The following is a 23,040-nucleotide window of genomic DNA, read 5'->3' as shown; positions in this document are numbered from 1 at the left end:
TCCACTTAAGTTTATAACCTGTGCCACAGCAAAGAACAGGGATGCTAGGTATCCAACTGCCCTGTAATAATTATGGCAAAAAAAAAAAAAAAAGTTTGCGAGGAGCTACAGAGGACTTGGGATGGCACAGGGCCCAACTGTATAAGCTTTCTTAAAAGTGATGCCTTCAAGTAACTTCAGACATGTAAGCGGCTGCACATCCAAAAAGTCTAAGAAAACATTCCAGAAACTCAAAGAGATTACCTACAGAATGCATTTCAGGCTAATTATGAATACTGTCATAAAGTTTTAATTAGGACTCAAAAACCTAATTAAATATATATATATATATATATATATATATATATATATATAATGCCATTTTTCCATTTCCAATGACTACATCATAAAATGTAAGCAAGGCTTCTCAAAAACATTGAAACATTCAAAATCAAAACCCTCATTCAGACCTTCACATTCCAAAGGAAAAATAATGTCATTATTGATGACCGGGCCCTCCATGTTATGTTTTAATATACTGCGCCCAAAACTGTAACAAATAACAGTATTAATAACTATCATCAAAACATGAAGAGTGGATTTTCATTTTAGTCAATTTTCAGCTTTTATGAAAGATAAGGTGGCATATAAATTTTAATGCTGAGATCTTAGGAATAGCTGTCTTCTAACTTCACCAATTTAACTTGAGCAATTCTCTCTATATATCAATGTTTAAATACAAATGTGTAAATCCTAGGAGCTTTGTTAAAAATGTAAAAATTTTATTTGTTGAATGAAACTGATGAGGTATGGAAAACATGTCAACATTATTTACTAAGAATATTTTAGATGAAGTTCTGCCTTATCTATTTAACCATCAAACTTTATAAATGCTGCTCTAGTAGGTCCTATGCAATCTGTATTTGTAAATTAACTAGGTCAGACCACAGCTAGTGAACAATTTCAGCACCAATAAGTTATTGAAAATGAGATTTTACACCATTAAGAAATAAATTGGCTGGATATTTAAATGTTTCAAGGTTAAGGTACAAATTGAAAGACGCCAAATTACTGGGGAAAAAAACTTCTTTTTAAATAGTATCTTCACATTAGCTTTACAATAGTAGTTGTACTCTGCTTAGAATCATATGCAGTCTGGGCATATCAAATATATGATATTTAAGAAGTGAAATTGAAGCCCTAGTCCTAAGTCTAGCACTATGAAGAAATGATTCAACACTGCACATTTAAAAACAAACAAACAAACAAACAAAAAAACCAAGAACTATTCTTTCAATAAAAAATCGATAAAAGCATTATGTGGGACAATTTCTACTGAAAAAGTAAATGCCTTATTATTTGTGCAGTGTTGAAAATTTACTGCAACTCTAATTTCCTTTTTAACACAAATAATGTTCTTTTAAATATAAACATTATATGTATTCAGTATTCAAGTAAAATTCCCTAACAGTTAATGACATTTAAAAAATGTGCAAAACTGCAAAACTCATTGTAATAGAATGTGTAAGGTCAAAAGGGCGGAATGGCTGACAGCTATTGGATTGAATAAGTGCATCATAATCTTTAAAGAAAAAACGCTTACTGTAGAATCTCAAATTGAAATTTCCTGTGCAGCATTACAAAATATTTTATATTCAATGAGAAAAAAGAAGCTTGCAGGCAGCACGTGAAGCATCCACAGCAGGTATATGATTGAAAACTAATAAAGTAAGTGTACGTGGTTGACTGATGTAGGGACTAATAGCATCTGACTTTTCGCACTGGCCTTGATTACACAGGAGATGGAGCAGTCGTTACAATTCAGAAAATGTATTTTAATAGATCATTGTCGATTTTTATAATGTTTCAAGCCCATTCTTTGTTGATAGCCTCCACATTTATATGTCTAAGTCATTGTTGCTGTGTTTCTTATCTATGACCACATTATTTTTATATCCCTTCATTTGTGGATTCTTAACAAGTTGTGGAAGGTTCATTCCTGTACCCCAATACAGAGTCACTCTCTCTAGCTGCCTTTTCTAGCACCAATATGCTTTAAAAAAAAAAATGCACAAAACAACAAGCAGTGACAGCGCCCAGTTCCTCAAACATCCAGATTAATAACTGTAGCATGCTAAAGAAAGGTGCGTGAAGTAGCTGGAGATGGTATATGGTCCAGAGTCCAGCTAACAGATATCCCTTTCTGAGCACTCCCTCCATTCCCCTAACCCGAATACATGCATTAGAATGTAGCAAAACCCTGGAGAAACTCCTCTTAGCCAACTGCAAACTTACCTGTTGCCACAAGTGCAAAGGGGTAGGATGTGAACCTGTGTTATCACAAAACTCTTGAGCCACTTCAGTTGGTGACAGAACACAAAATGAGAAATTCCTACGTATACACATCAGTCTGTCTCCACTTTTTATAAAACTGGAATAAAATGGGAAAGTGCCATCTTTATTTATCCTAATTGAATTTTAAATGTCTTTTTGACACAAAAAGGTATATACATGACACAGCTACACAACCTTTTTTCAACTGGACAACAAGTGTCAAAACCCTGTGGATGTATAGGGTAAAACAAGATTGGTCAGGAAAAGAGAATTGTTCCTATAACTGGTAATCTGACACAATGTCCTATTGCCATTAAAAAAAAAAAAAGGTCCAATTTCAGTTTATTCAAGTTTGTTTTCATGGTGTTTTATCCCTCTTGATTAAAAAAAAAAATTCAGACTTTTGTAATTTGTGTATGCTGATCTTCATCAAAAGGTTCATTCTCTGGATCAGAGTCAGTGGTGTCAGAATATCTATAATGATCAGGTTCATTGTCACTAACATCTGGTGTTACAGAAGTTGAACTGCTAGCCTCGGGATTTGACGGCTCCTCTACTGTTTTCGTGAAGTACAGCTTCACCTAGAGAAAAAAGACCGAGTTTAAGTGGAAAATCCATAAATCTGACTAATCTTAAATGACTTAGTAGAGATACATATTTTAACAGATTTGTTTTTTAAAAATGCAATGACAAACAGGATCTTGAACAGGCAGCTATCTTTTAAATGACCGTCTGCTTCAGATTTCCAATGTTTTCTTGTTATACACTGAAAAGATACACTGGGATGTACTAACATAATAAGCATAAGCTGTAAGCATTAACTAAATAATTCTACTGAAAAAAAAAAAAAGCACTGAGACTGAAGTTCGTTGGTCATTTAAAAAGTGTCTTTTCAATAAACTTCAATGTACAAATAGCTGAGATCCAAAAGAATGTTGCACTTACTACCACTCTGAGCCTCAGTGTATTTTCTGACACAAATAACACTAAACAAGTACTACATTATAAAAACACTGACTAGCAGCGATGTTTGGAATCCCGTCAGCCCTGAAGGTTAAGAACATCAGACAGTGATCTGACAGTGGACAAAGGGCCATCACAGCAGTGCTGGAGAACCGTCCAACAACTCAGCGAGGCAGGGATTTCCGTCTCCCCGGAGAGGAAGCAGAGGCCCAGAAGGCAGTGGATCTGAGGCTTCCATCAGATCCGCCAGGAAGACCCTTGCTCTTTCTGCTCTATCTACAACCTACCCCCGACCCACTATCTAAAAGTCGTCCTCACTTCTCCTCCTCTTACATCCAACATCTGCTCCATCAGCAAACCCTTTTGGGTCCACCCACACGATGCCATCTCTACCTCCTCAGACAGCTTCTCAGTGTGCCCACTGCTACCACGCTAGTCCCTGCAGCCACCACCTCTCAGCTACATTAAACCACAGTGGCAGCTTCTCACTTCATCTCCCAGCTCTGTCCTTGCCTCCTCTCCAGTCTACATTTTAAAGACAAAATTCAGATGACATCCTTCCTGTGCTGGAAACACACCAATGTCTTCACAGTCAGACCGATGTGCTTTAGTCAAAATGGCTGCTTGTCTACTGCTCCTCAAACATGGGAGAATCATTCTGTCTCAGGGCTGTTGTATCTGCCCCTCCCTCCCATCCCAGATGTTTGTACTGCTCACTCATTCCATGTGGGCCTCTGATAAAAGGTCACCTGCTAGAGAGGTCTTCTCTTAACTATTGGGCTAAAAAACACACCAAGATCGTGCTTCATGCCACCTCTGCTCATTTGTTCATAAACACTTACAGCATTATATCTGTTTACTGATAACTGAAAGAGTTTTAATTTGTAATCACAAATATATATTCTTGTAATATTAAAAAATATTTAATATTAAAACAATAAAACCAGAGGAAGTCACACCATAAAAGATAATAATTAAGGAAAACGCAGACATAGTCGATGGAAACCTGTGAATTCTCAAAGACCCTTCTAATCACTTAAAAGAAGTCTAAGATTTAAAGGCACTTAATATTGGATTTATTTTCACTTAAAATATGTAGCCTCCCATTTATTTTTAGGATTGCTCACAATATTCTTATACTTACCAACTATGGGTAGGCTTGCTGCATATTATAAAAATGGAATGAGGCAAAATAAGTAAAAAAAATTTTTTGAAAGAGAAAGAAGGGTATGGTGAAAGGAAGGAGGAAAATCAGGTAGAGGGAGGAACAGGAAAGGGGAAGGAAAAAAGGGCAAACTACCATTTGGAAATATTGACAAATCAGATTTTTTTAACCTGGAAAATTCTTATCAACACACAGGACTAAAAATACACACACACATCACATATAGATATAAGTAAGGACCCAAATAATTCCACAATATGAGGAAGTAGAGCTTTAGAAAGGGAGTAACACAAGAGCTTGACAAGAGGCCTTTCAGACCAACAAGACTGAAGCAAAGGCTACCACATGGAAGGGTAGCCAAATGTGGGAACAGCAGGGGAAAGATGGAAGGTGGGGAGGTCCTCAGGGAGAGAAAAAGAACTGAAAAGACTGGAGGCAGAAGGAGCTTAGCATTTGGAAGAACTGAAGAGAGAACAGATTGGGTGAATCTTGGAGCAGGAGCAGAATGTGGCTAGAGCTCAAGTGGGAGGTAAGCCTGGGCTGAATTATGTAGGTCCTTGTAGGTTATATCAAAAAACCACAAGGTCTTTAAAAAGTATAAACAGGAGTGATAACACCATATCAATTATAACAATCTATCTATCTCAAGATCACTCTGAGGAGTTGAGAATAAACTGGAAGGGGACAAAAGTAGGAACAGTTAAGAACATTCCATATGAAATACTATGCAGCCATCAAAAAAAAATGAAATCTTGCCATTTGCGACAACATGGATGGAACTAGAGCGTATCATGCTTAGCGAAATAGGTCAAGCAGAGAAAGACAACTATCATATGATCTCCCTGATATGAGGAAGTGGTGATGCAACATGGGGGCTTAAGTGGGTAGGAGAAGAATAAATGAAACAAGATGGGATTGGGAGGGAGACAAACCATAAGTGACTCTTACTCTCACAAAACAATCTGAGGGTTGCTGGGGGCAGGGGGGTTGGGAGAAGGGGGGGTGGGGTTATGGACATTGGGGAGGGTATGTGCTTTGGTGAATGCTGATTCAGACCTGTACCCCTGGGGATAAAAATACATGTTTATAAAAAATAAAAAAAATTAAAAAAAAAAAAGAACATTCCATACGAATCATTCCCAAATGACTGAATTCCCTTTAACTTCGTTCTTCCCTCATTCCTATTTCATGTCCCAAAAACTGAATTCCCCTTCCCAACCCCTGCCCCAGATTTCACCAAACAACAACGAAGAAGAAGGGCCGGGGTGGTGGGGGAGGCAGCTTTTTAAAATTTTGTGTGCATCCATGTTAGAAACTCACATTACTGATACCTAAATATTGCTTCTAATTAATACTTAATTTGATTTAAACCTCAGTCACACAAGTCCTTTACCAGCTATATACTTAACACAGACACACACACACGCAGAGTCACCCACAAATTCCTCGAAATGTTTTTAACTTACCTTAAAATTTGGAGAAAAGTATCGGTTGGCCTTGTCTTTGTTTGCTTTGTCAAGATCATTTTTTGTTAGAGTGAGTACTAGATATTCCTTGTCATTATCTGCACATTCTATACTGCAAATACTATCAATTTCTTGATCACAGAGACTTCCATTTTCAACTTTTTCTGAGGTTTCCTCTGGTCCTGGTATGAAGAATGTGTTTACCCAAAAGTGAAACATTTTGTCCTTTAAAAAAAAAAAAAGACATTAAATTTTTTTAAAGAAAATATATCACCTATATTTAATACGCATCCCAAGAAGTCAATAAAATAGGTGACACGTCATTTGGTAGTCTGAATAAAGACAAACATACAGACTAATATTTGGCAAGCTACTGGTTATCTGTTGCTCTAATTCACGTATGTTTATTCTTTTTTCAAATTTTAGACAAAAATGTAACTCCACAGGTTCTAAGATAACTTAATTTTGTTTTAAAACCTTAGGTAAAGTATTTCCTTTCTTGTCTAATGTTAGCCTTAAAAAATGTTTGAGTTTGTATATATGTATGTATTAAATAATCAGAAATGGGTTTTATGGTCTATTTCAACAAGCTATCCATTACAGGGTCACCTGGGTGGTTCAGTCAGTTAAGTGTCTGCCTTCAGCTCAGGTCATGATCCTAGGGTCCTGGGCTCAAGTCCCGCATCAGGCTCCCTGTTCAGTGGGGTCTGGTTCTCCCTCTACAACTCCCGCCCCAAATCCTTCTTTCTCTCCCAAATAAATACATAAAATCTTAAAAAAAAAAAAAAGTTATCCATTAGAAAATTTACTTTAACAAAAGTTCTTGAAATGTCCGTACAACTTCCCAAAGAAGCAAGGCAGATACATTTCTACTTCAGAAGCAATGCAAACACTAAGTGGCTCCAGTTTCTTACACTACAATGTATATGCCTGAAAAACCTCAGAATATGAGGGAAGGAAGACAAGTCATTCTGACTTTTTTAGGTTATAAAATGCCTATTTTTAAAGAATTACTTCTTAAAAATAATACAAGGTCCTGTTAATCAAAAAAACATATCAATCAGAAGTTCATCACGTCAGCCCTTTCATGACCAACACAGAAAATGTTCTCTCTCTCTCTTCATGACTAGAATTTGGCTGACATGGCCCATGTGACAGTTAATGATGTGCAGCTTTATGACATCTTATCTGGTGCCTTGAATTGCCATCAAATCTTTTATTCTAATTTACCTATTAGAACTATTATTCTAATAGTTTTGCTATTTTCCCACAAAGATGTAAGACCTTCAAGTATCTTTCATTTAACATTCTTTTTATCTTTTAACAGTACCTAGCAATCTCATATGTAAGTCTTTTTTAAAAAATATTTTATTTATTTATTCGACAGAGATCATAAGTAGGCAGAGAAGTAGGCAGGGGTGGTGGTGGGGGGGGAAAAGCAGGCACCCTGCTGAGCAGAGAGCCTGATGTGGGACTTGATCCCAGGATCCTGAGATCATGACCTGAGCCGAAGGCAGAGGCTTTAACCTTCTGAGGCACCCAGGCGTCCCTCATATGTTAAGTCTTTAAAAAAATTTTTGTTAATTTCAATTATTTTAGCAAAGTCACTAAGTTAGTAACAGTACATATACTTAACTTAGAGTCAGAAAAACATAAGCTAGTAATATTTAAATCTTACAAAATGTGGATTCTGTATAGGTAATGATTATATTAAATCTATTTTTGTTTAAATCACAGCAACATTTATAATAGGTAAGCAAAATCACATAAAATGCAAATAAATATATGTAAAGTAATCCCAGATATACTACAAATATTAATCTAATCTTCCAATTTGTATGTATTAAAGTAACATACAGACAACTGAAAATAAGGACTTACACATTCCTAAAGGTATAGGGACAGAGTGATGCAGGTGCCTATTTTTAAAAGTAAAATATAAAATTTTAGGGGTACCTGGCTGTCACATTTGGTAGAGCTTGTGACTCTTGATCTCAGGGTCATGAGTTCAAGCCCCATATTGGGCGTGAAGCCCACTTTAAATAAATAATTAAATAAATAAATAAAATTTTGTGTGTGCCAGTCTTACAATGAGCAGAAGGGAAAAGATAATTTTAAACACCTGCTAATGCTTCCTGGACTACAGAAAAATTATTTCCCAAAGTTATCAAGATATATTTAACTTTCACTTATACAGAATAGGTAGGAAATGGGTTTCTAGTGGAAAAAAAAAACAGTTTAACATTTTGTCATTTCCCAGCTATATGGCTTCTGGGTATAGGAAATTGTATTTCTTTAGATAAATCAAGGGAGAGTTTAAAGTTTTAATAATAAATGAAACTTCCTTTTTTTTTTTTAAGCTAAATATCAGGAAAACTAAATCAGTTCTATTACTGAGAATGTCTAAAGAATGGCAATACACTATGTGGTATGTTTAATGAGGCAGTAACAACATACAAAGCTAGAATCTTTTTTCATTATACCCCAAAATGTTGCACCTTAGGCGCACTCATCTCAAATGTTCACACTTCACATCTTAAACCAAGAGGGTTTTAAGAATGAGCTCTTGAATTCCCTAACTATGGCTCAGTAAGAAGCAAACCCCACTAACTTTCTGAATCTGTATACTTAATATCACACTTTTTCACTCATTATTACTTCTTTTGTATACTTATCACTCTAACTAAAATTCAAAATATTCAATAAATTTGAGAAAGCCAAATATAAAATGACATAGTGTCACAAAAAATAAACCAAAATGGGGGGAAAGTGTTTTGTGTCATTACACAAGACCATGGAACAGATCTTATTTATACATATAGAGAATTTTTTTTTTTTATAAACCCATGGCCCCTGGCCCCTTGCTAACTTTTTCTTGGTAATTGATCATCCTGTCTAAAAAGATGGTAACTGATTTAATGGGGTATGCAATCTTTAATATTTTTATAAACTTTCTCTGCATAACCCAACTTAAAGAAAATTCATTTCAAATTACAATGACATAAGACTTTTCCTCTAGTAAGATTTTTTTTTTTTTACCAATATAATGGCTCATCAGTGCTATAGTAAGCAAACCATGCGTAGATCTAACAGAAAACCAATTATAATTAATTCAATGAATGGTCAGTCACAAAATATTATCCTGTAATCTCTCCTTACAGAATGATTTCTGCCTAACCAAATATTTTAAGCAAAAGATCGGAGGTTACTCTTCAAAGTATGATTTTGGATATTCTTCCCAATAAAAGTAAAGGGCAAACCTTTTTTAGCATCTTGTTCTGCTTGTGGAAGAACTCTACTTTGATGTCACCACACACAGGCAAAGACTGAGGGAACTCAAAGTACATGAACTTGTCTTCCCGTCGTGTGGGTCCTGAATTGGAGGAATAGATCTTCACCTTTAGCTGGCAGACCACAAACTGAGGATCTGCATGGTTAAATACATGTTAGCATCATTCCACAGGAAATGCCTTCAAATGTCAAACTGTCAAACACCATTTTAATGGTTAATATTAGCAATACACACAGAATAGTAATTCGGCATCTGTAGCCCAGATCTAAAACACATCAATATTTTTTAAAAAGGTCAGAAAATATAGCCAGTACAAAAGTTTCCCTAATTTTAACCTTCAGCATAAAGTTCTACTTACTGGTTCTAGTTCACAAATACTAAATCCCAACAGTAGACTTCTGGAACTACAATAACAGCAAAACTTTAACATTAAAATGTTAAAAATCTAATATAAATTAGATTTATAATTAAGATGCAAAAATAATCTTCTGGCACATCTATGAACTGCATGAAAAGTAACTTTAAAAACAGATATTTGCTGCAGTATTTTAATGTCTCTACCATGTAATAAAACCCACAAAACACAAATCATTACATGTTTATAAGACGCATGAGAATACAATCTGTAACAAAGTTATAATAAATTCCATAAACACAAGACTCTATTTATAAAAATATTAACTATCATTTATTTTACCTATAGCTCACATTTAATTTCTTAAAGGGATATAAAGCCATCATCATGAGAAACAGGAAGACAGAGATTGGAAATGTCGGCAAAGAAATACAAGACTCAAGCGGGAACTGTAGCAAAATCCCCCTCCCTCCAAAACACACTCCACTTTCATTAACAAGTATTTTGGCTTTGGTCCCTGTCTGTTTTAAAATAAAGGAAAGGATTATATGTTTTAGTGATTAACCTTACGAGTAAGTGGGTCTTGAAGGAAATATGCCAAGACCATCAAGAAATAAAATCATAAGCTAGCAAAAAGTACATGAAAAATTTCATGTGTATCTCATTTATATTTATATATAAAATATGCACATATATAAAAACTGGCATAAAATCCTTAACGCTAAAAGGCATCATCGTTAGAGATGCAGAAAGAAGTATCATGTTGTTTATCAATGTGACCAACAAGTGAGAAAAAGGCAAAAGGTGTATCCAAGCTAGATGCACGTTCCCATCAGTAAACACGTATGGGCTTATCCGTGCGTATCTAGAGCAGCACCAGCACTCACATAATAAACAGAAGGTCTGATAACAGCCTGTTGGGTTTTTCTAATATGAATGTGAGCCATTTATCACAAGAAAAAGGGCACTCCAAAAAGGGGAAACATTACCAACAATCTGTCCATAATTTTCACTTCCTTGACTAAAGGTTCAAAGTACAGCAAGCCATTTTACAAGACTATGTGATTCTGAAAATTTCACTAGAAACTCTAGCTTGAAAAAGCAAAACATTTATTCCAAAGCTATGATAAAAATCAGCCAGGATGAAATGCCTTGTAATCTTATTAAGACTCCACTAGTTCAGAATGTGATAATCCTCTTTTTAGGACTTTAAAAAGTGTATTAACAGTAGAAGCCAGATTTCAATTAAACTACATCTAAAATGTGCACCTTCAGGAATTCTAGAACTGTGTGATCCATTCATAAACTAATTACAAATCAGCGTCACTTAGAATCTACCCCAAAACCTAAGTTTAAAAGTTTTCCTTAAATCACTACAGAAAATCAGTTCATTTACAATACAAATTCCCCATCTTAGATCTTCAAGGGCTAACTTATCAGAAGTCCAACATCAGTGCAGTTCTGCTGACTTCTAAGACACAAGCCAAGTATTTTCTCTTTGATACAACTGACTGTGTTCTAAAGAAATGACAAGTCAATACCTGGTCAACAAAAATCAGGATTAAACTGTTTTGACATATGCCTACTGACAGAAAATCACACTGATCATCTTTTACTAATGTTTTAACCCTTTCAGATGTGAAGAGTATAGTAACTTTTCCTTTATTTAGGAATATTAGGACAATAATTCAGTAAGAAAACAGCTGCTGACCCCTAACAACTTTGCAGAAACTACTTCGTTTTCCTCAAGGGTCCCAACCTTTCCCCTGAACCCAAACTCCCAACTCACCAGGTCTCACACTCCTCCCATTCTGTTTCCCTAAGCCTTCCCAACCTCTAGTCCAATACCATATTTACACAGAAGGCTAATTAGTTACTATGCCTGCTGCCTGATGCTCCCAAAATACCAGATCTAGCTCTCACCTAAGATTCAAACCCACTTTCAAGAACCCACTGAGGATCTTCATATAAACAGCTCCCCTTAACCTGACCAAAACATGTTTAAAAACAAAAAACATTCATGTCTCCCAAGTCTCAGTGAGATTCGTTTTCCCTTCTCCCCTCTTTTGGGAATTATTCATATGGCCAGAATCAAAACTGACAAAATGTTTAAATATAAAAGGGAAAGGAGATTTGACTGCCTTAGCAAAGCACATCTGGCTCACAAGAAGTCCCGTAACTGGATTCCTTTCCACCACTGGTTCCCCATCGTGCAATCACCACTTCCTACCCAGCCAGACTTAAAACAGAGCCTACGCCTCTTGACCTGTCACTGATGCAACAGCACCTATCAAATCCAGTCTAACATCCCCATTTAGGCTCCTCTGACAGCGGGCCACACATGCCACCCTCCATGCCTCTGGGTCCAGTTCATGTCCTGCTATTGTACTTCAAGTCACACCTGCAGTACTTCCTTCAGTTTTAATGCCAATATAAAAGGTACACTTTCTCTACCATTCAAGGAAGAGCTGGACTTCCTCTGTGAAACCATATGACAACCCCTAAAACTTTTATTTTTCTGAATACACCATTTATAATTTATACGTATAACCTCCCATTCAATTATGTTTACTTTTAATACAGCTTTATTACATAGTATGAAACCACAGGGCATAAATGGAGAAAATTAGTAAAGATGAAAAGTTTTCAGCAGTCAGTAATTTGAAAGTTTAAATGTAATAGTGGAAAAAGACAAGAACAAAACAAAAATCCATCAGAACATTGCAGGCAGAGCAGAACTGTCAGGTTTTTGCTAGAGAAGCCAATGAAAAAATTACACTAGATAGGTGGATTATTGAACTGAATGTTCTCTTTCTCTTATTCTCTCCCTAAAATTAAACCCTCCTTTTGGCCCTTACACCTGATATTTATCCTACAGGAAGAGCAAGAATGTTTTCTTCCTTTTTCCTTCTCCTCTATGAACGTGTTACGTTCCTGTGTCAGTCACCTCTGACAGTCTAATGCCTTGCATTTAGAACTTTTTTTTATCACAGACTCTATTATTTGTGTTGACGCAGAGTTGACACTCAATGTGCCATTAGTTTCAGGTGTACAACACAGAGATTCCACAGGTTTACACACCATGCTGCGCTCCCCACCAGCAGAGCCACCGCCTGTCTCCACAAAGCCCTGCTGTGGTGCTTGGCCTTTGCTGTACAGAGATGACGACAGCCATCAGTTAGGGCTCCCATTGTGCTTTGCTAAGGCAATCAAATCAGTGAGCCTATATCACACTCTATTAATAAATCTGTGGCCTATGATAAAGGTGTCCAGCTCTAAGAACACAGGAAAGATATGAAGGTGGTAATACCTGAGAAAGACAAACACTATCAAGAAATTAATTTCCTCAGTACAGGATAATTTAGAGATAGAAATTTTTTAACTACATAAGTATTTTCAAGAAGCAAAACTTAAAACTAAAAACTAAAACCACTAACAAATTACAAAACCTCACTGAAATATTATTAGAGGTATTCAAAGAAATACTGTAGTAGTTGCTTATCTACAGACTACAGAACTGCTCTCTAAATAAATGAAACATATTTCTTAAACATGAAAACATGACTGATCACTGCCAAGGCAGTTACAGAAAAAAAGCAGCAACAGTCTGATCTTTTACTGGGCTGGATAATACTTCCACCCACGCATTCTCTCTTGACTAACTGCTTGGGTCTGGGTATTCAGTATTAAGGCTCCTTTCAGTCTAAGAACTCCAGCCAAGACTAGCAGAGAAGCAGACCAGGATCAGGATCACTGAGGGAGGCTCACAGAGGCTAGGGTAAGAGAAATCAATGGGAGGCAGACATCACCGACATGAGCTCTGTTTAGTACATACGTAGAAATTTTCAGATTTCAAAATGTCTTCATTTTATTGACAAGCAAACATAAAGACAAGTAGAGTGTGCCTGAGGTTATACAATCTAGCAATGAGAGAGCTAACAAAACTGTCACTGGATCTTGGATTTAATCCTAGGTTGTCTCTAATGCTCCACACACTCTGACTCAACCCTATTCACTCAACATATTTCAGCAGGTCACTACATCTTATAATTTTTTCCTTTCCTTTCTATTGCCCCTGTCACCATTACTACCAATATCTAATCTTCCTAAGATAGGAAGGAACTGGTCCCTGCCCCCACACAGGGAACTAATGAATCCCACTGCTACTCGGATGCTGGATCTCTACTGGGATAGGATTTTTAGTCATCTAGTCACAGTTTAAGCTGCATTTGGTAGATGCAGCAAAGAATGTTTCTTTCATAAATACAATTTGGCTTCTAAAACATTAAAACCCATGGCTGCTGGCCTCCTTAGCCCAATAAGCTGAACAACGGAGCTACTTAGTTTGGATACTTCAGAAATATATACCCCTATGTACATTTTAAGTGTGGTAAATTTCTTTCTAGATTTCTATGTAAACGTCTAGATATGTCCAGAAAAATGTTCCAGTACATCGAGGGATGAGAATTTAGAGCACTTACTGCAAGTTCCGCCACTGAACATTGGAATAGTTTCAAACATCATCTTGTGAAACAACAGTGCCACTGGTCTATAATCCAGATGATTCTTTAACAGGTAGCTATAATAATACACATAGCGCCTCTGACTGGGAATAGTTACTCCCTGGTGGAGAGAAAAAAAAAAAAAAAAAAAAAAAAAAGAAAAGAAAAAGAAAAGCCAAATTCAAAAGAAAAATTCCATTACAGTTATTTTACTAAATTGTTACGATAACTGGGTTGTAACTGGGTTGTATCCACTGAAGACCATATATACATTAGCTATTTGACCTTAAATGATTAATATTTAAGTCTAGTTCAACAAGAGTAAATCAGAGCAACATCAGTACAAAGGAAATATCAGAATAACCTTTTCCCTTAAAATTATCATAATCCGCTCATTTATTCAATGGTCACCACAATGCTCCAACCCATGAACCCAGTAAAATAAGGCCTCAGCAGTTCCAAAATACGTGTCAAAGGCACCTGTACTACAGCTGTGCTCCTGAGACGTAGGAAATTTATGGACTTTTATTGAACACACAACTCCTCAAAAGCTTGGTTACTTATTTTTTAGGCAAAAACATATCAGAATCAGCAGAACACATAAAGGCATAGTGCCTTTAAGAGACAGAAATAGCAGCAGAAAAAAAATGATACCCTGAGACCCCCAATAAGAACAGGAATATGTGGCTGGGATAAATGTATGCAAGAATTCTCTAACAGAGGGACTTAGGAAATGTCCTCGAGCCACATGCATCTCTCTGTAGAAGAAACCATGGATATACATAATGTTTGAGAAAATTAAGTATTACAAATGCTAAATATATATAATTCATGTTCTATTTTTTTAAAAAGTTATCTAAAGAAAAAAATCTAGTGTGTACAGCCATGCAATTCATTAATGCTGCTGAATAAATGAGGGCTGAGGTCTCCTTTCCTAGGATGTATATAACTTCAGGAAAATTCAGGCATTTAACTTAGAAACAGAAGGCAAATAGTAACAGAAAGATGTCTGACAGTTACAAGTGACTTGCAGAAAACTTAGAAGTATATTCAAGAGGAGAAAGAATTTGTAATATTTTCAGGTTATTACTGGCATCTGAATCTCCCCATCTGTTAAACACTCGGGACATAAATGCTTTTCTTCCCTCTAAATAAAGTATAAAGTACGTTCATATGAATTTAAAGACAGATACACAGAATGGCAGGTAAACAGGTATTCACTCTAGTATTCTCAGGTTTGTTTCAAAAAATTAGCATGATTTCATTACAATTAAAAAATATATAGAATGTCAAAAAAATGGATAAAAGCCATTTCAAAGAAGGACAAATGACTTAAGATTCTGGCTGCAGTGCAAAGACTAGAATTTAAAAGCTAATGGTCAAAATATCAACTCTGATTGGTTTCTTCAGCAAAATGAAGACAATTAATACCTACCCTGTTTTCACGGGATTCTCATGAGGAGTAAATACTAAGTGTAGTTACACAAAAGCATGCTAAACCTACAAATGATACACAAATCCTAATTAGCAGTTTTAGAAATCCTATCTACATTTGAAGTATAATTTTGGAAGAACTAGAATTTTGGTTTTCTGTATTAAAGAAACAGTAGTAAAATACTATTACTGTGAAAAGCTCCTATAAAAAAACTAATGTTAAAAATCATTATTAATAAAAAGTGTTTACACTTACAATGGTTTATTGTATTACATTACTTAAATGTTACTTCAGTAAACAACTTATTCATATTTATCAAGACAAGACACAGAATTGCAAAGCAAGGTGGGGGGAATATAGCAGATGGACGATGGCTGGGTAGGAAGGAAGCTTTTTTGAACCATGTGAATTTATGATTTAGTCTAAAAACTAAATAAAATTAAATTCAAAAAATCAAATCAATGGGAGTGTAGAAGAAGACCAAGCTGTCAAGTTATTTGTTGGGATTCAATGCAATCATAGATGATTTCTTCCTCTTTAGCTTCTTGGTATAAGTTTGTATGAATAATTAAAATGTTTTCAAAGATTTGATTTTTTTCAAGTAGCAAGTGATTAGCAGCACATGTATAATGCAGCTTTTTATATAGTGAGTTAATAACTCTTACCAAAGGGCAAGGCAAAAGGATAGAGGAAGAACATATGAATCTACTAGATGTCAAACATGGACGAATAATTTGTGTGTTAAATATGAGCTAAACAAAATTACTGACACAATTCAAAGAAAAACACTGAAAGGCACAATTTAACTTAATTCTTTTACTATCAAATTATGCATAATTCAGCTTCTGTAGCTTAACTTTGCAATTCCTACCTAGCAGCATGCTCAAATTCAATGCAGTCAGATTAGCAGAAATAATTGAGTTGTAAGGCTCAAATATGTACCAACCATGGGCATTAGCGTATCCTTCTATCTAGTTACATCTCTCATGGCCACAATGCACACTTACTCAAATTTAATTAATGGTACAATGAACCATATTGTAATGTAGATTTTGAAATAAAATGAATACAACGTCCATAATAAATTGACAATGCAATTTATAACACCTCAAATATATTATTTCCTGAATGCATATGCTGAAAACAATGGTTTACGTGCATGTTTTACCTATAGTATTTTGACTATAAAGACAAATCTCTTTTAAAATCTAAGAAATGAACATTTTAAAGATCTTCAAAAATTTATTTTACATATATGAAAAGAGGGCTGAACTTCGAAGCTCTTAGAGATTAAAAAATAACTATGTGTTTTTAATATTTCCATTTTCATTTAAATTAACCAAGAACATTTAAGTTAACTGGTTTGTAACTATATCCCCAAAGTATCCACCCTCTACCACCAACGATTCTTCTTTTCTACTCTAAATGTGAAGAAAATTACTTGTATTCTTGACCTTTTTTTCCCAAAGGTAACTTTTAAACATTCTAATCTCAGCTAAACTTGGCATTCTTCAGGGTTGCCTTTACACCACATTCCTGGCCATCATCGCAAAAGACCACCATTGCTTCTTCGATTCCCTGATGTTCACAGACCTAGAGGAGTGCCTGCAAAGATGTGTCGTGTTCCTCCCAAGGTCTACTGCCTTTACTCAGTCTCACCTATGACTCTGAATCTCTATCATTCCATACGTCATTCTTCTGAAACACACTTCTTAAACTGAGTGATGATTTCAGCACTCTGTTCAACCCACCTTTCTATCCTGTCCTAGACATCAACCTCAATGAATGTAGCTCCTACTCTACTGGGAACCTTGGGGTCACCCAGTGTGGCACTCTCAGAATTCCCTTGTCCCATCTTAAAATTTTCTCATATTCTCTGATATTTTATAAAACTGACTGCATGTTTCCCTAGGTTCCATTTTGGTAAGTGCTCTATTAATTATTCCCTCTCTGGCATTTGTCTTTGTTTCACCTGTCTCCTCCTAATACACATCTCGGGTAACCCTTGTCCTGTTATCCAAAGCCACTCATGGGCTAAAAATGCACACTCTCCCCAAATCTTTTATCTTTCTCAAATTGTCACCCTTCTTCTCTATATAGACTCTCAAAGGTAAGCCTCTACCCCTTACCCCATAGGAAACTGTTTTCATAAGGCTGATTTCTTAATGGTCAGTAGTTCTTAAGTGTCACTAACAGTCATTTCCTACTATTTTCTCAGTCCCATCCTATCTCATTTTCCATTGCCATTTTGAAAATTCTCTGCCTCTATCCTAGAACACACTCTTGAAAGTTTTCTCCTAACCTTACTGGGTAAGAGAAAACTACCTAACCTCTTTCCCTAAGAGTAAGCCTACCTTGAAAATCTGATCTGAGCGAGCCCCTCTTTGTCAATCTTCTGTCTTAGTTGTTCAATTAACATGAACTCCAAAACCTGTGTCTCTCCATACCTGATTCCCAACTCCCAGTCCAGAACTTCTAAAACTTAGCTGGGCATTTCTACCTGGAAATTTCAGAAGCACTTTAAACACAACATATCCAAAAACTGAAACTTTCCTATTTTTGCAGGACCAACCTCTGTTATTTTTATTAATGATATTTACTATTTTCCCCAGTGCTCAAAGCTCAAAACCTCTTCTAATACCACCACTGCTACTATTTATTGAACTGTTACAATGTTCTTTGTATTGTTCTAAGTACTTTCATTAAGTATAATTTAGTACTCATGAAGTGGGTATTATCAGTAACATCATTTTATAGACGAGGTAAGGTCCCAACTCTTGTAAGTAATGGAACTAAGTTTCACCCTAGTACTCCAGCTCCAGAGTTTACAGTCAATTGCTGATGCTGCCATCTTCTTCCTGCTCGAGTCAAGGAAACAATCTGAGAGGGAGTAGTGATCTACACAGGGCTATAAAAGAGGAATAAGGAAATCCCAGAACTGTAGCAAAGGCCCAGGCCAACTACCGAGCATCTACACACAGTACATACATACAGAGAGACACAGACAGACAGACAGACACACACACACACTGTCCACACAACACGAAAAGCACACCAGTGGTTCAGTTCCTTTAGGATACTCTTAGTAGACTTCTACACATCTATTCAGAGTCAAAATCCAGACTTTGTGACATACCTCTCAAAATACCAGTTCTAGCTTTCTGTGGCCATTCTAGTTCAATCACCTCCTGCAATTCTGTAATAGTCAAATGAATACCAGCCTCTGATTGATCTATTCTTCTATTTTTACACCTACTCTTTAATTAACTTTATGAAAGTGTCAGATGAATCACACTAACAATTTAAAATGCTAAATGGTTTCCCAGTGACTATCCAAATAAGAAAACTTATCACAGATTATATAAATCCATTAACAACATAAAAATACAGCCCAACCTCTTTTCTGCTCTTACTTCATACAACTCCCCTGAATGTGCTTTTATTTTTGGTCAAACCAAAGTACTTAATTTCTCCCATGCTATACTTGCTGCTTTTTAAAGTATGCTATCTTTACCAGATTAAGGACATTGATCTGCAAGCAGTCATCTGGGAAGTTTTACCTATCTTCTAACACCTAGACCAACTCAAGTGACAGAATTATTCAGTATTTCCAGTTTGATAGCACCACCTGAAACAGAATTCAGATTAGGTACATGTTGAGGGCTTCTACACATTTTCATTTTGGGATGGTCTGTTCAAATTTTGGATTTCACCTTGAAACAATGATGTTCACTGAAAATTGCTTATTTCCCATTGAAATAGTCAAATTCATTAGCAGGGACCCAAATAATTCTTAGTTACCTACACAGTGTAGTTCTTCCCCTTTCTCAAACTTAACGTATAATTTGTGTTTCCCCTTTATTTTTCCTCAAAAAAAACCTTAAAAGAGATGTATTGCTTTTATTGGCAATTTCATACAATGTTTGAAATGATTAGTTCAAAAGGTTTACTGTTTGCTAATTCACAACTTATATTTTCATCTTTAGTAATTCCTCTCTATGTTATTATCTTAGTAATCTCTAAAATATATTTGTATTTCCCAAATATAATTGACCCCAAATTATTTAAGTAACTAGTTTTAAATTTCCAAATAGTTGATCTTACTTGATTAAACGTTTTAAAAAATCTCTTGCTGGAGGTGCCTATGTGGCTCAGTCAGTCAGTTAAAGCACCCAACTCTGGGTTTTGACTCAGGTCATATCTCACGGTCATGAGATCCAGCCCTGCGTGGGGCTCCAGGCTCAGTGCAGAGTCTGCTTGAGATTCCTTCTGCTCCTCCCCCTCTTGCACACTCTCTCTCACACACAAATAAATAAAATCTTTAAAAACAGGGAAAAAATCAAAATTATACATTTAAGAAAATCTCTCACTGTACTGAATTATAATCAAGGAATGGGGTTTATATATTTCTACCTGGAGATGAGATTTTCTTTGTAGTTGGCCTAATGAATTATCAATCTTGGTTAACTATTATGTGGATGTCAAAAAAAGAAAAAAGACAGATCTTATGGGCCATTTTTTATTATACTATTCAATCCATCTACACATCTTCTTATCTTGTACTTTCTTGATCTTCAAGTATATTAAAGATTCCTATTATTGTTGTTTTGCCATCAGTTTTTTCTTCATTTCTTTCAGCTTTTCTTACTGTATTTGATGTTATGTTTAGCATGTAAGAGTTCATATCTGCTAACTCTTCATTGTGGAGTGCACCCTGTGTTAATATAAAATGACATTCCTGATCTAGTTTTACATATTCTGTTGTAAATGTACTGATAATGATATCCTGTCATCTGCTCTTGAAATTTACATTTGCCTGATGTATCTTTAATGAACCACTTATTTTTCTAACCTGAGCTGTTTTACGCAAGTCTCTTGTATATAATTAATCTCTTAAAGAACAGAAACTTAGAAGTAGAGATTAAACACATCTTTCAACATGGTACTTCAAGGCCAGAATTCCACCTGGATACCACAGCACAAGCTACGTAATGTTTTGCTCATATTCTGTGCATCAGTACCTTCAGATCATCTTCTCTAAGATGAAGTCACAATCTAGCTTCCTCAGTCAAAAAAGTAATTTTCTACTTCAGTAAACTTTTCACTGGCACTTTTAAACTCAGAAATAATTTCGTGTTTTAAAATAACAGTGTTTTCTGGAAGCTTGAAAAAGTATGTTTCAGAATGCTCACAACGTTGTCACAGGAAAGTAACTCAGCACAGGAAGGAATATAGCTCTTTAGGAATGGTTACTATTGCGATGACGCCATGTGGCAGGAGTTTTGTTATGAAGCTAACTGCTGGGCATTGTACATAGGACCCTAATACCACCACACTTTGTAAGACAAACACTGTCACCTCTATTTCAAGGGTGAGAAAACAGTCCTGGGGCACATGATTGTCCTGTTCAAAAAACCTGGACCTGAACCTAAATGTGACTCTGAGCCTAGAACTTCATCTTCCGATGTCCTGGGTTTTACTAAGAGCACACAAAGAAGTCGTGACCTGTTTGAGCACTATTTTTCCCAACTATGAAGAGCCTCCACAAAGTTTAGAGTATCACAGAGCTCCAGCTCCATGGAACTACTTTTGAGTAACCTATCAACAACAGTGCTGCACGAATCACAGATCTCTGCGAATAGTATGAAGCAGACAAGGGGCATAGGTCTCTCTGCACAGCACCCCTTCCCCTTTGGGAAAGCTATCACTCACCCTGCAGTCCGATGGAGATGGGATGGGATCTATTCTTCAGCATCAGATACATGTCCCAAGCCTCTCGCCAGAATGTTCAGTTCAGGAATGGGTACATGCCCTAATCCAGGTAAATCAGAACCTAATCTGGGAATATTCACTCAAACTGTAGCTCTCTTCCTCCTGTAGTTGCTAAAGTAGCCAGGATGTAACACCAGAGTCGCCAGGAATCATACCTTGCTATTATTTGCAAGGAGAATGCCTGAAAAGAAAGCAAATACAGAGCAAAGGAGAGAGCTGAGAGAAAGATTACCAACACCTATTAAGCATCTAAGTCCAGGCCAGAGCTTTTAAGGTTATATAAGTCAATATAAAGGTCTCCTTGGGTTTACACTCTTTGAGTTGGGCTTCTGTGAGTAGATATTGAGAGAATTCTAATATGTTATAATATAGCTACTTCTTTTTTTCTTTTTTAAGTTTCTATTTCTACTTTGGGGATCAAAATGATACAGAAGTATAATCTGGACAGAAGAACACAGTACTGTAGAAAGAATACTAGATTTGAGGTTAGGAGACAGTTTTGAATAACATTACACAGACAGATGAAATGACCTAGGAGAGACTGATCTTTATAGATTCATTTGATCATTTATATTAGAACAGGCCTTAACTAAATCATTGCTAAAATCCTTCAAGGTATAAAAACCTTATAATTTTATGAATGTATAGATTGTATGACAGGCTTAAATACCATGTATTAGAGAAACACAGTTTAGCCCAAAAGAATTAGTATGTTAAAAAAAATAAGAATATTGTATTAGGCATTCTTTTTGTTTTGTTTTTACTGAAAATGAGAACAATTAGAGTTTAAGTGAAGGGGAAAACTAGAAAAATTTTTTATGTTATCATATGGAGAAATTTAGTAGCTAGAAAAAAGTAAGTTGACTATACAATCAGGACATAAAAATTCACTCCTCAGAGAATCCAGAAAATTTCCTCTTCATGGGATCACTTAGAATAAAGTTAATACTTATTATTTCTAGAAAGTTTAAGTCTTCATTACAGATAAGCTAATGAACTCATGTACAGAGATAATAATATATATGAATTTTGTCTCTAATAATCACTTTGAAAGCAAAACAAAAAAAGAAATCAAAAGCTCAGGAGGAGGAGTCAAGATGGCGGAGAAGTAGCAAGCTGAGACTGCTTCAGCTAGCCGGAGATCAGCTAGATAGCTTATCTAAAGATTGCAAACACCTGAAAATCCATCGGCAGACCGAAGAGAAGAAGAACAGCAATTCTGGAAACAGAAAAACAACCGCTTTCGGAAAGGTAGGACCGGCGGAGAAGTGAATCCAAAGCGACTGGAAGATAGACCCCGGGGGGAGGGGCCGGCTCCCGGCAAGCGGCGGAGCAACCGCGCACAAAATCAGGACTTTTAAAAGTCTGTACCGCTGAGGGACATCGCTCCAGAGGCTAAACCGGGGCGAAGCCCACGCGGGTTCAGCGTGGCCTCAGGTCCCGCAGGGTCACAGAAGGATCGGGGGTGTCTGAGTGTCGCAGAGCTTGCGGGTATTGGAACGGGAAAGCCGGCTACAGAAACAGAGCCGACAGTAAGCTCACAGCTCGGTGTTACCTTGAACCGGTCGCAGGCTCGGTGAGCTCGGAGCGCGGCCGGAGGTCAGGCAGACGGGAGTAACTGGGCGCTGTTCTCTGAGGGCGCACTGAGGAGTGGGGCCCTGGGCTCTCGGCTACTCCGGGCCGGAGACCAGGAGGCCGCCATTTGTGTTCCCGTCCTCCGGAACTCTACGGAAAGCGCTCAGGGAACAAAAGCCCCTGAAAGCAAACCCGAGCGGAT

General features: G+C 36.4%; 1 pseudogene across 1 annotated transcript in view; it reads right to left on the bottom strand.

Moving 5' to 3' along the window:
- Positions 1-740: 740 nt before the first annotated feature.
- Positions 741-23,040, bottom strand: part of LOC309859805 (phosphatidylinositol 3,4,5-trisphosphate 3-phosphatase and dual-specificity protein phosphatase PTEN-like) — a 199,697-nt pseudogene continuing 177,397 nt past the window's right edge. Inside the window, exons 9-12 of the transcript XR_014316664.1 lie at positions 14,036-14,177; positions 9,168-9,334; positions 5,908-6,132; positions 741-2,894 (exon numbers count right to left, since the gene is read on the bottom strand). The product of XR_014316664.1 is annotated as a phosphatidylinositol 3,4,5-trisphosphate 3-phosphatase and dual-specificity protein phosphatase PTEN-like (transcript). The remainder of the gene's footprint in view (positions 2,895-5,907; positions 6,133-9,167; positions 9,335-14,035; positions 14,178-23,040) is intronic.

Source organism: Mustela nivalis (genome assembly GCF_964662115.1).
Source record: "Mustela nivalis genome assembly, chromosome: 2".
Lineage (NCBI taxonomy): Eukaryota > Metazoa > Chordata > Mammalia > Carnivora > Mustelidae > Mustela > Mustela nivalis.
The sequence above is the reverse complement of the archived record's forward strand: the minus strand, read 5'-3'. Positions and strand labels throughout refer to the sequence as shown.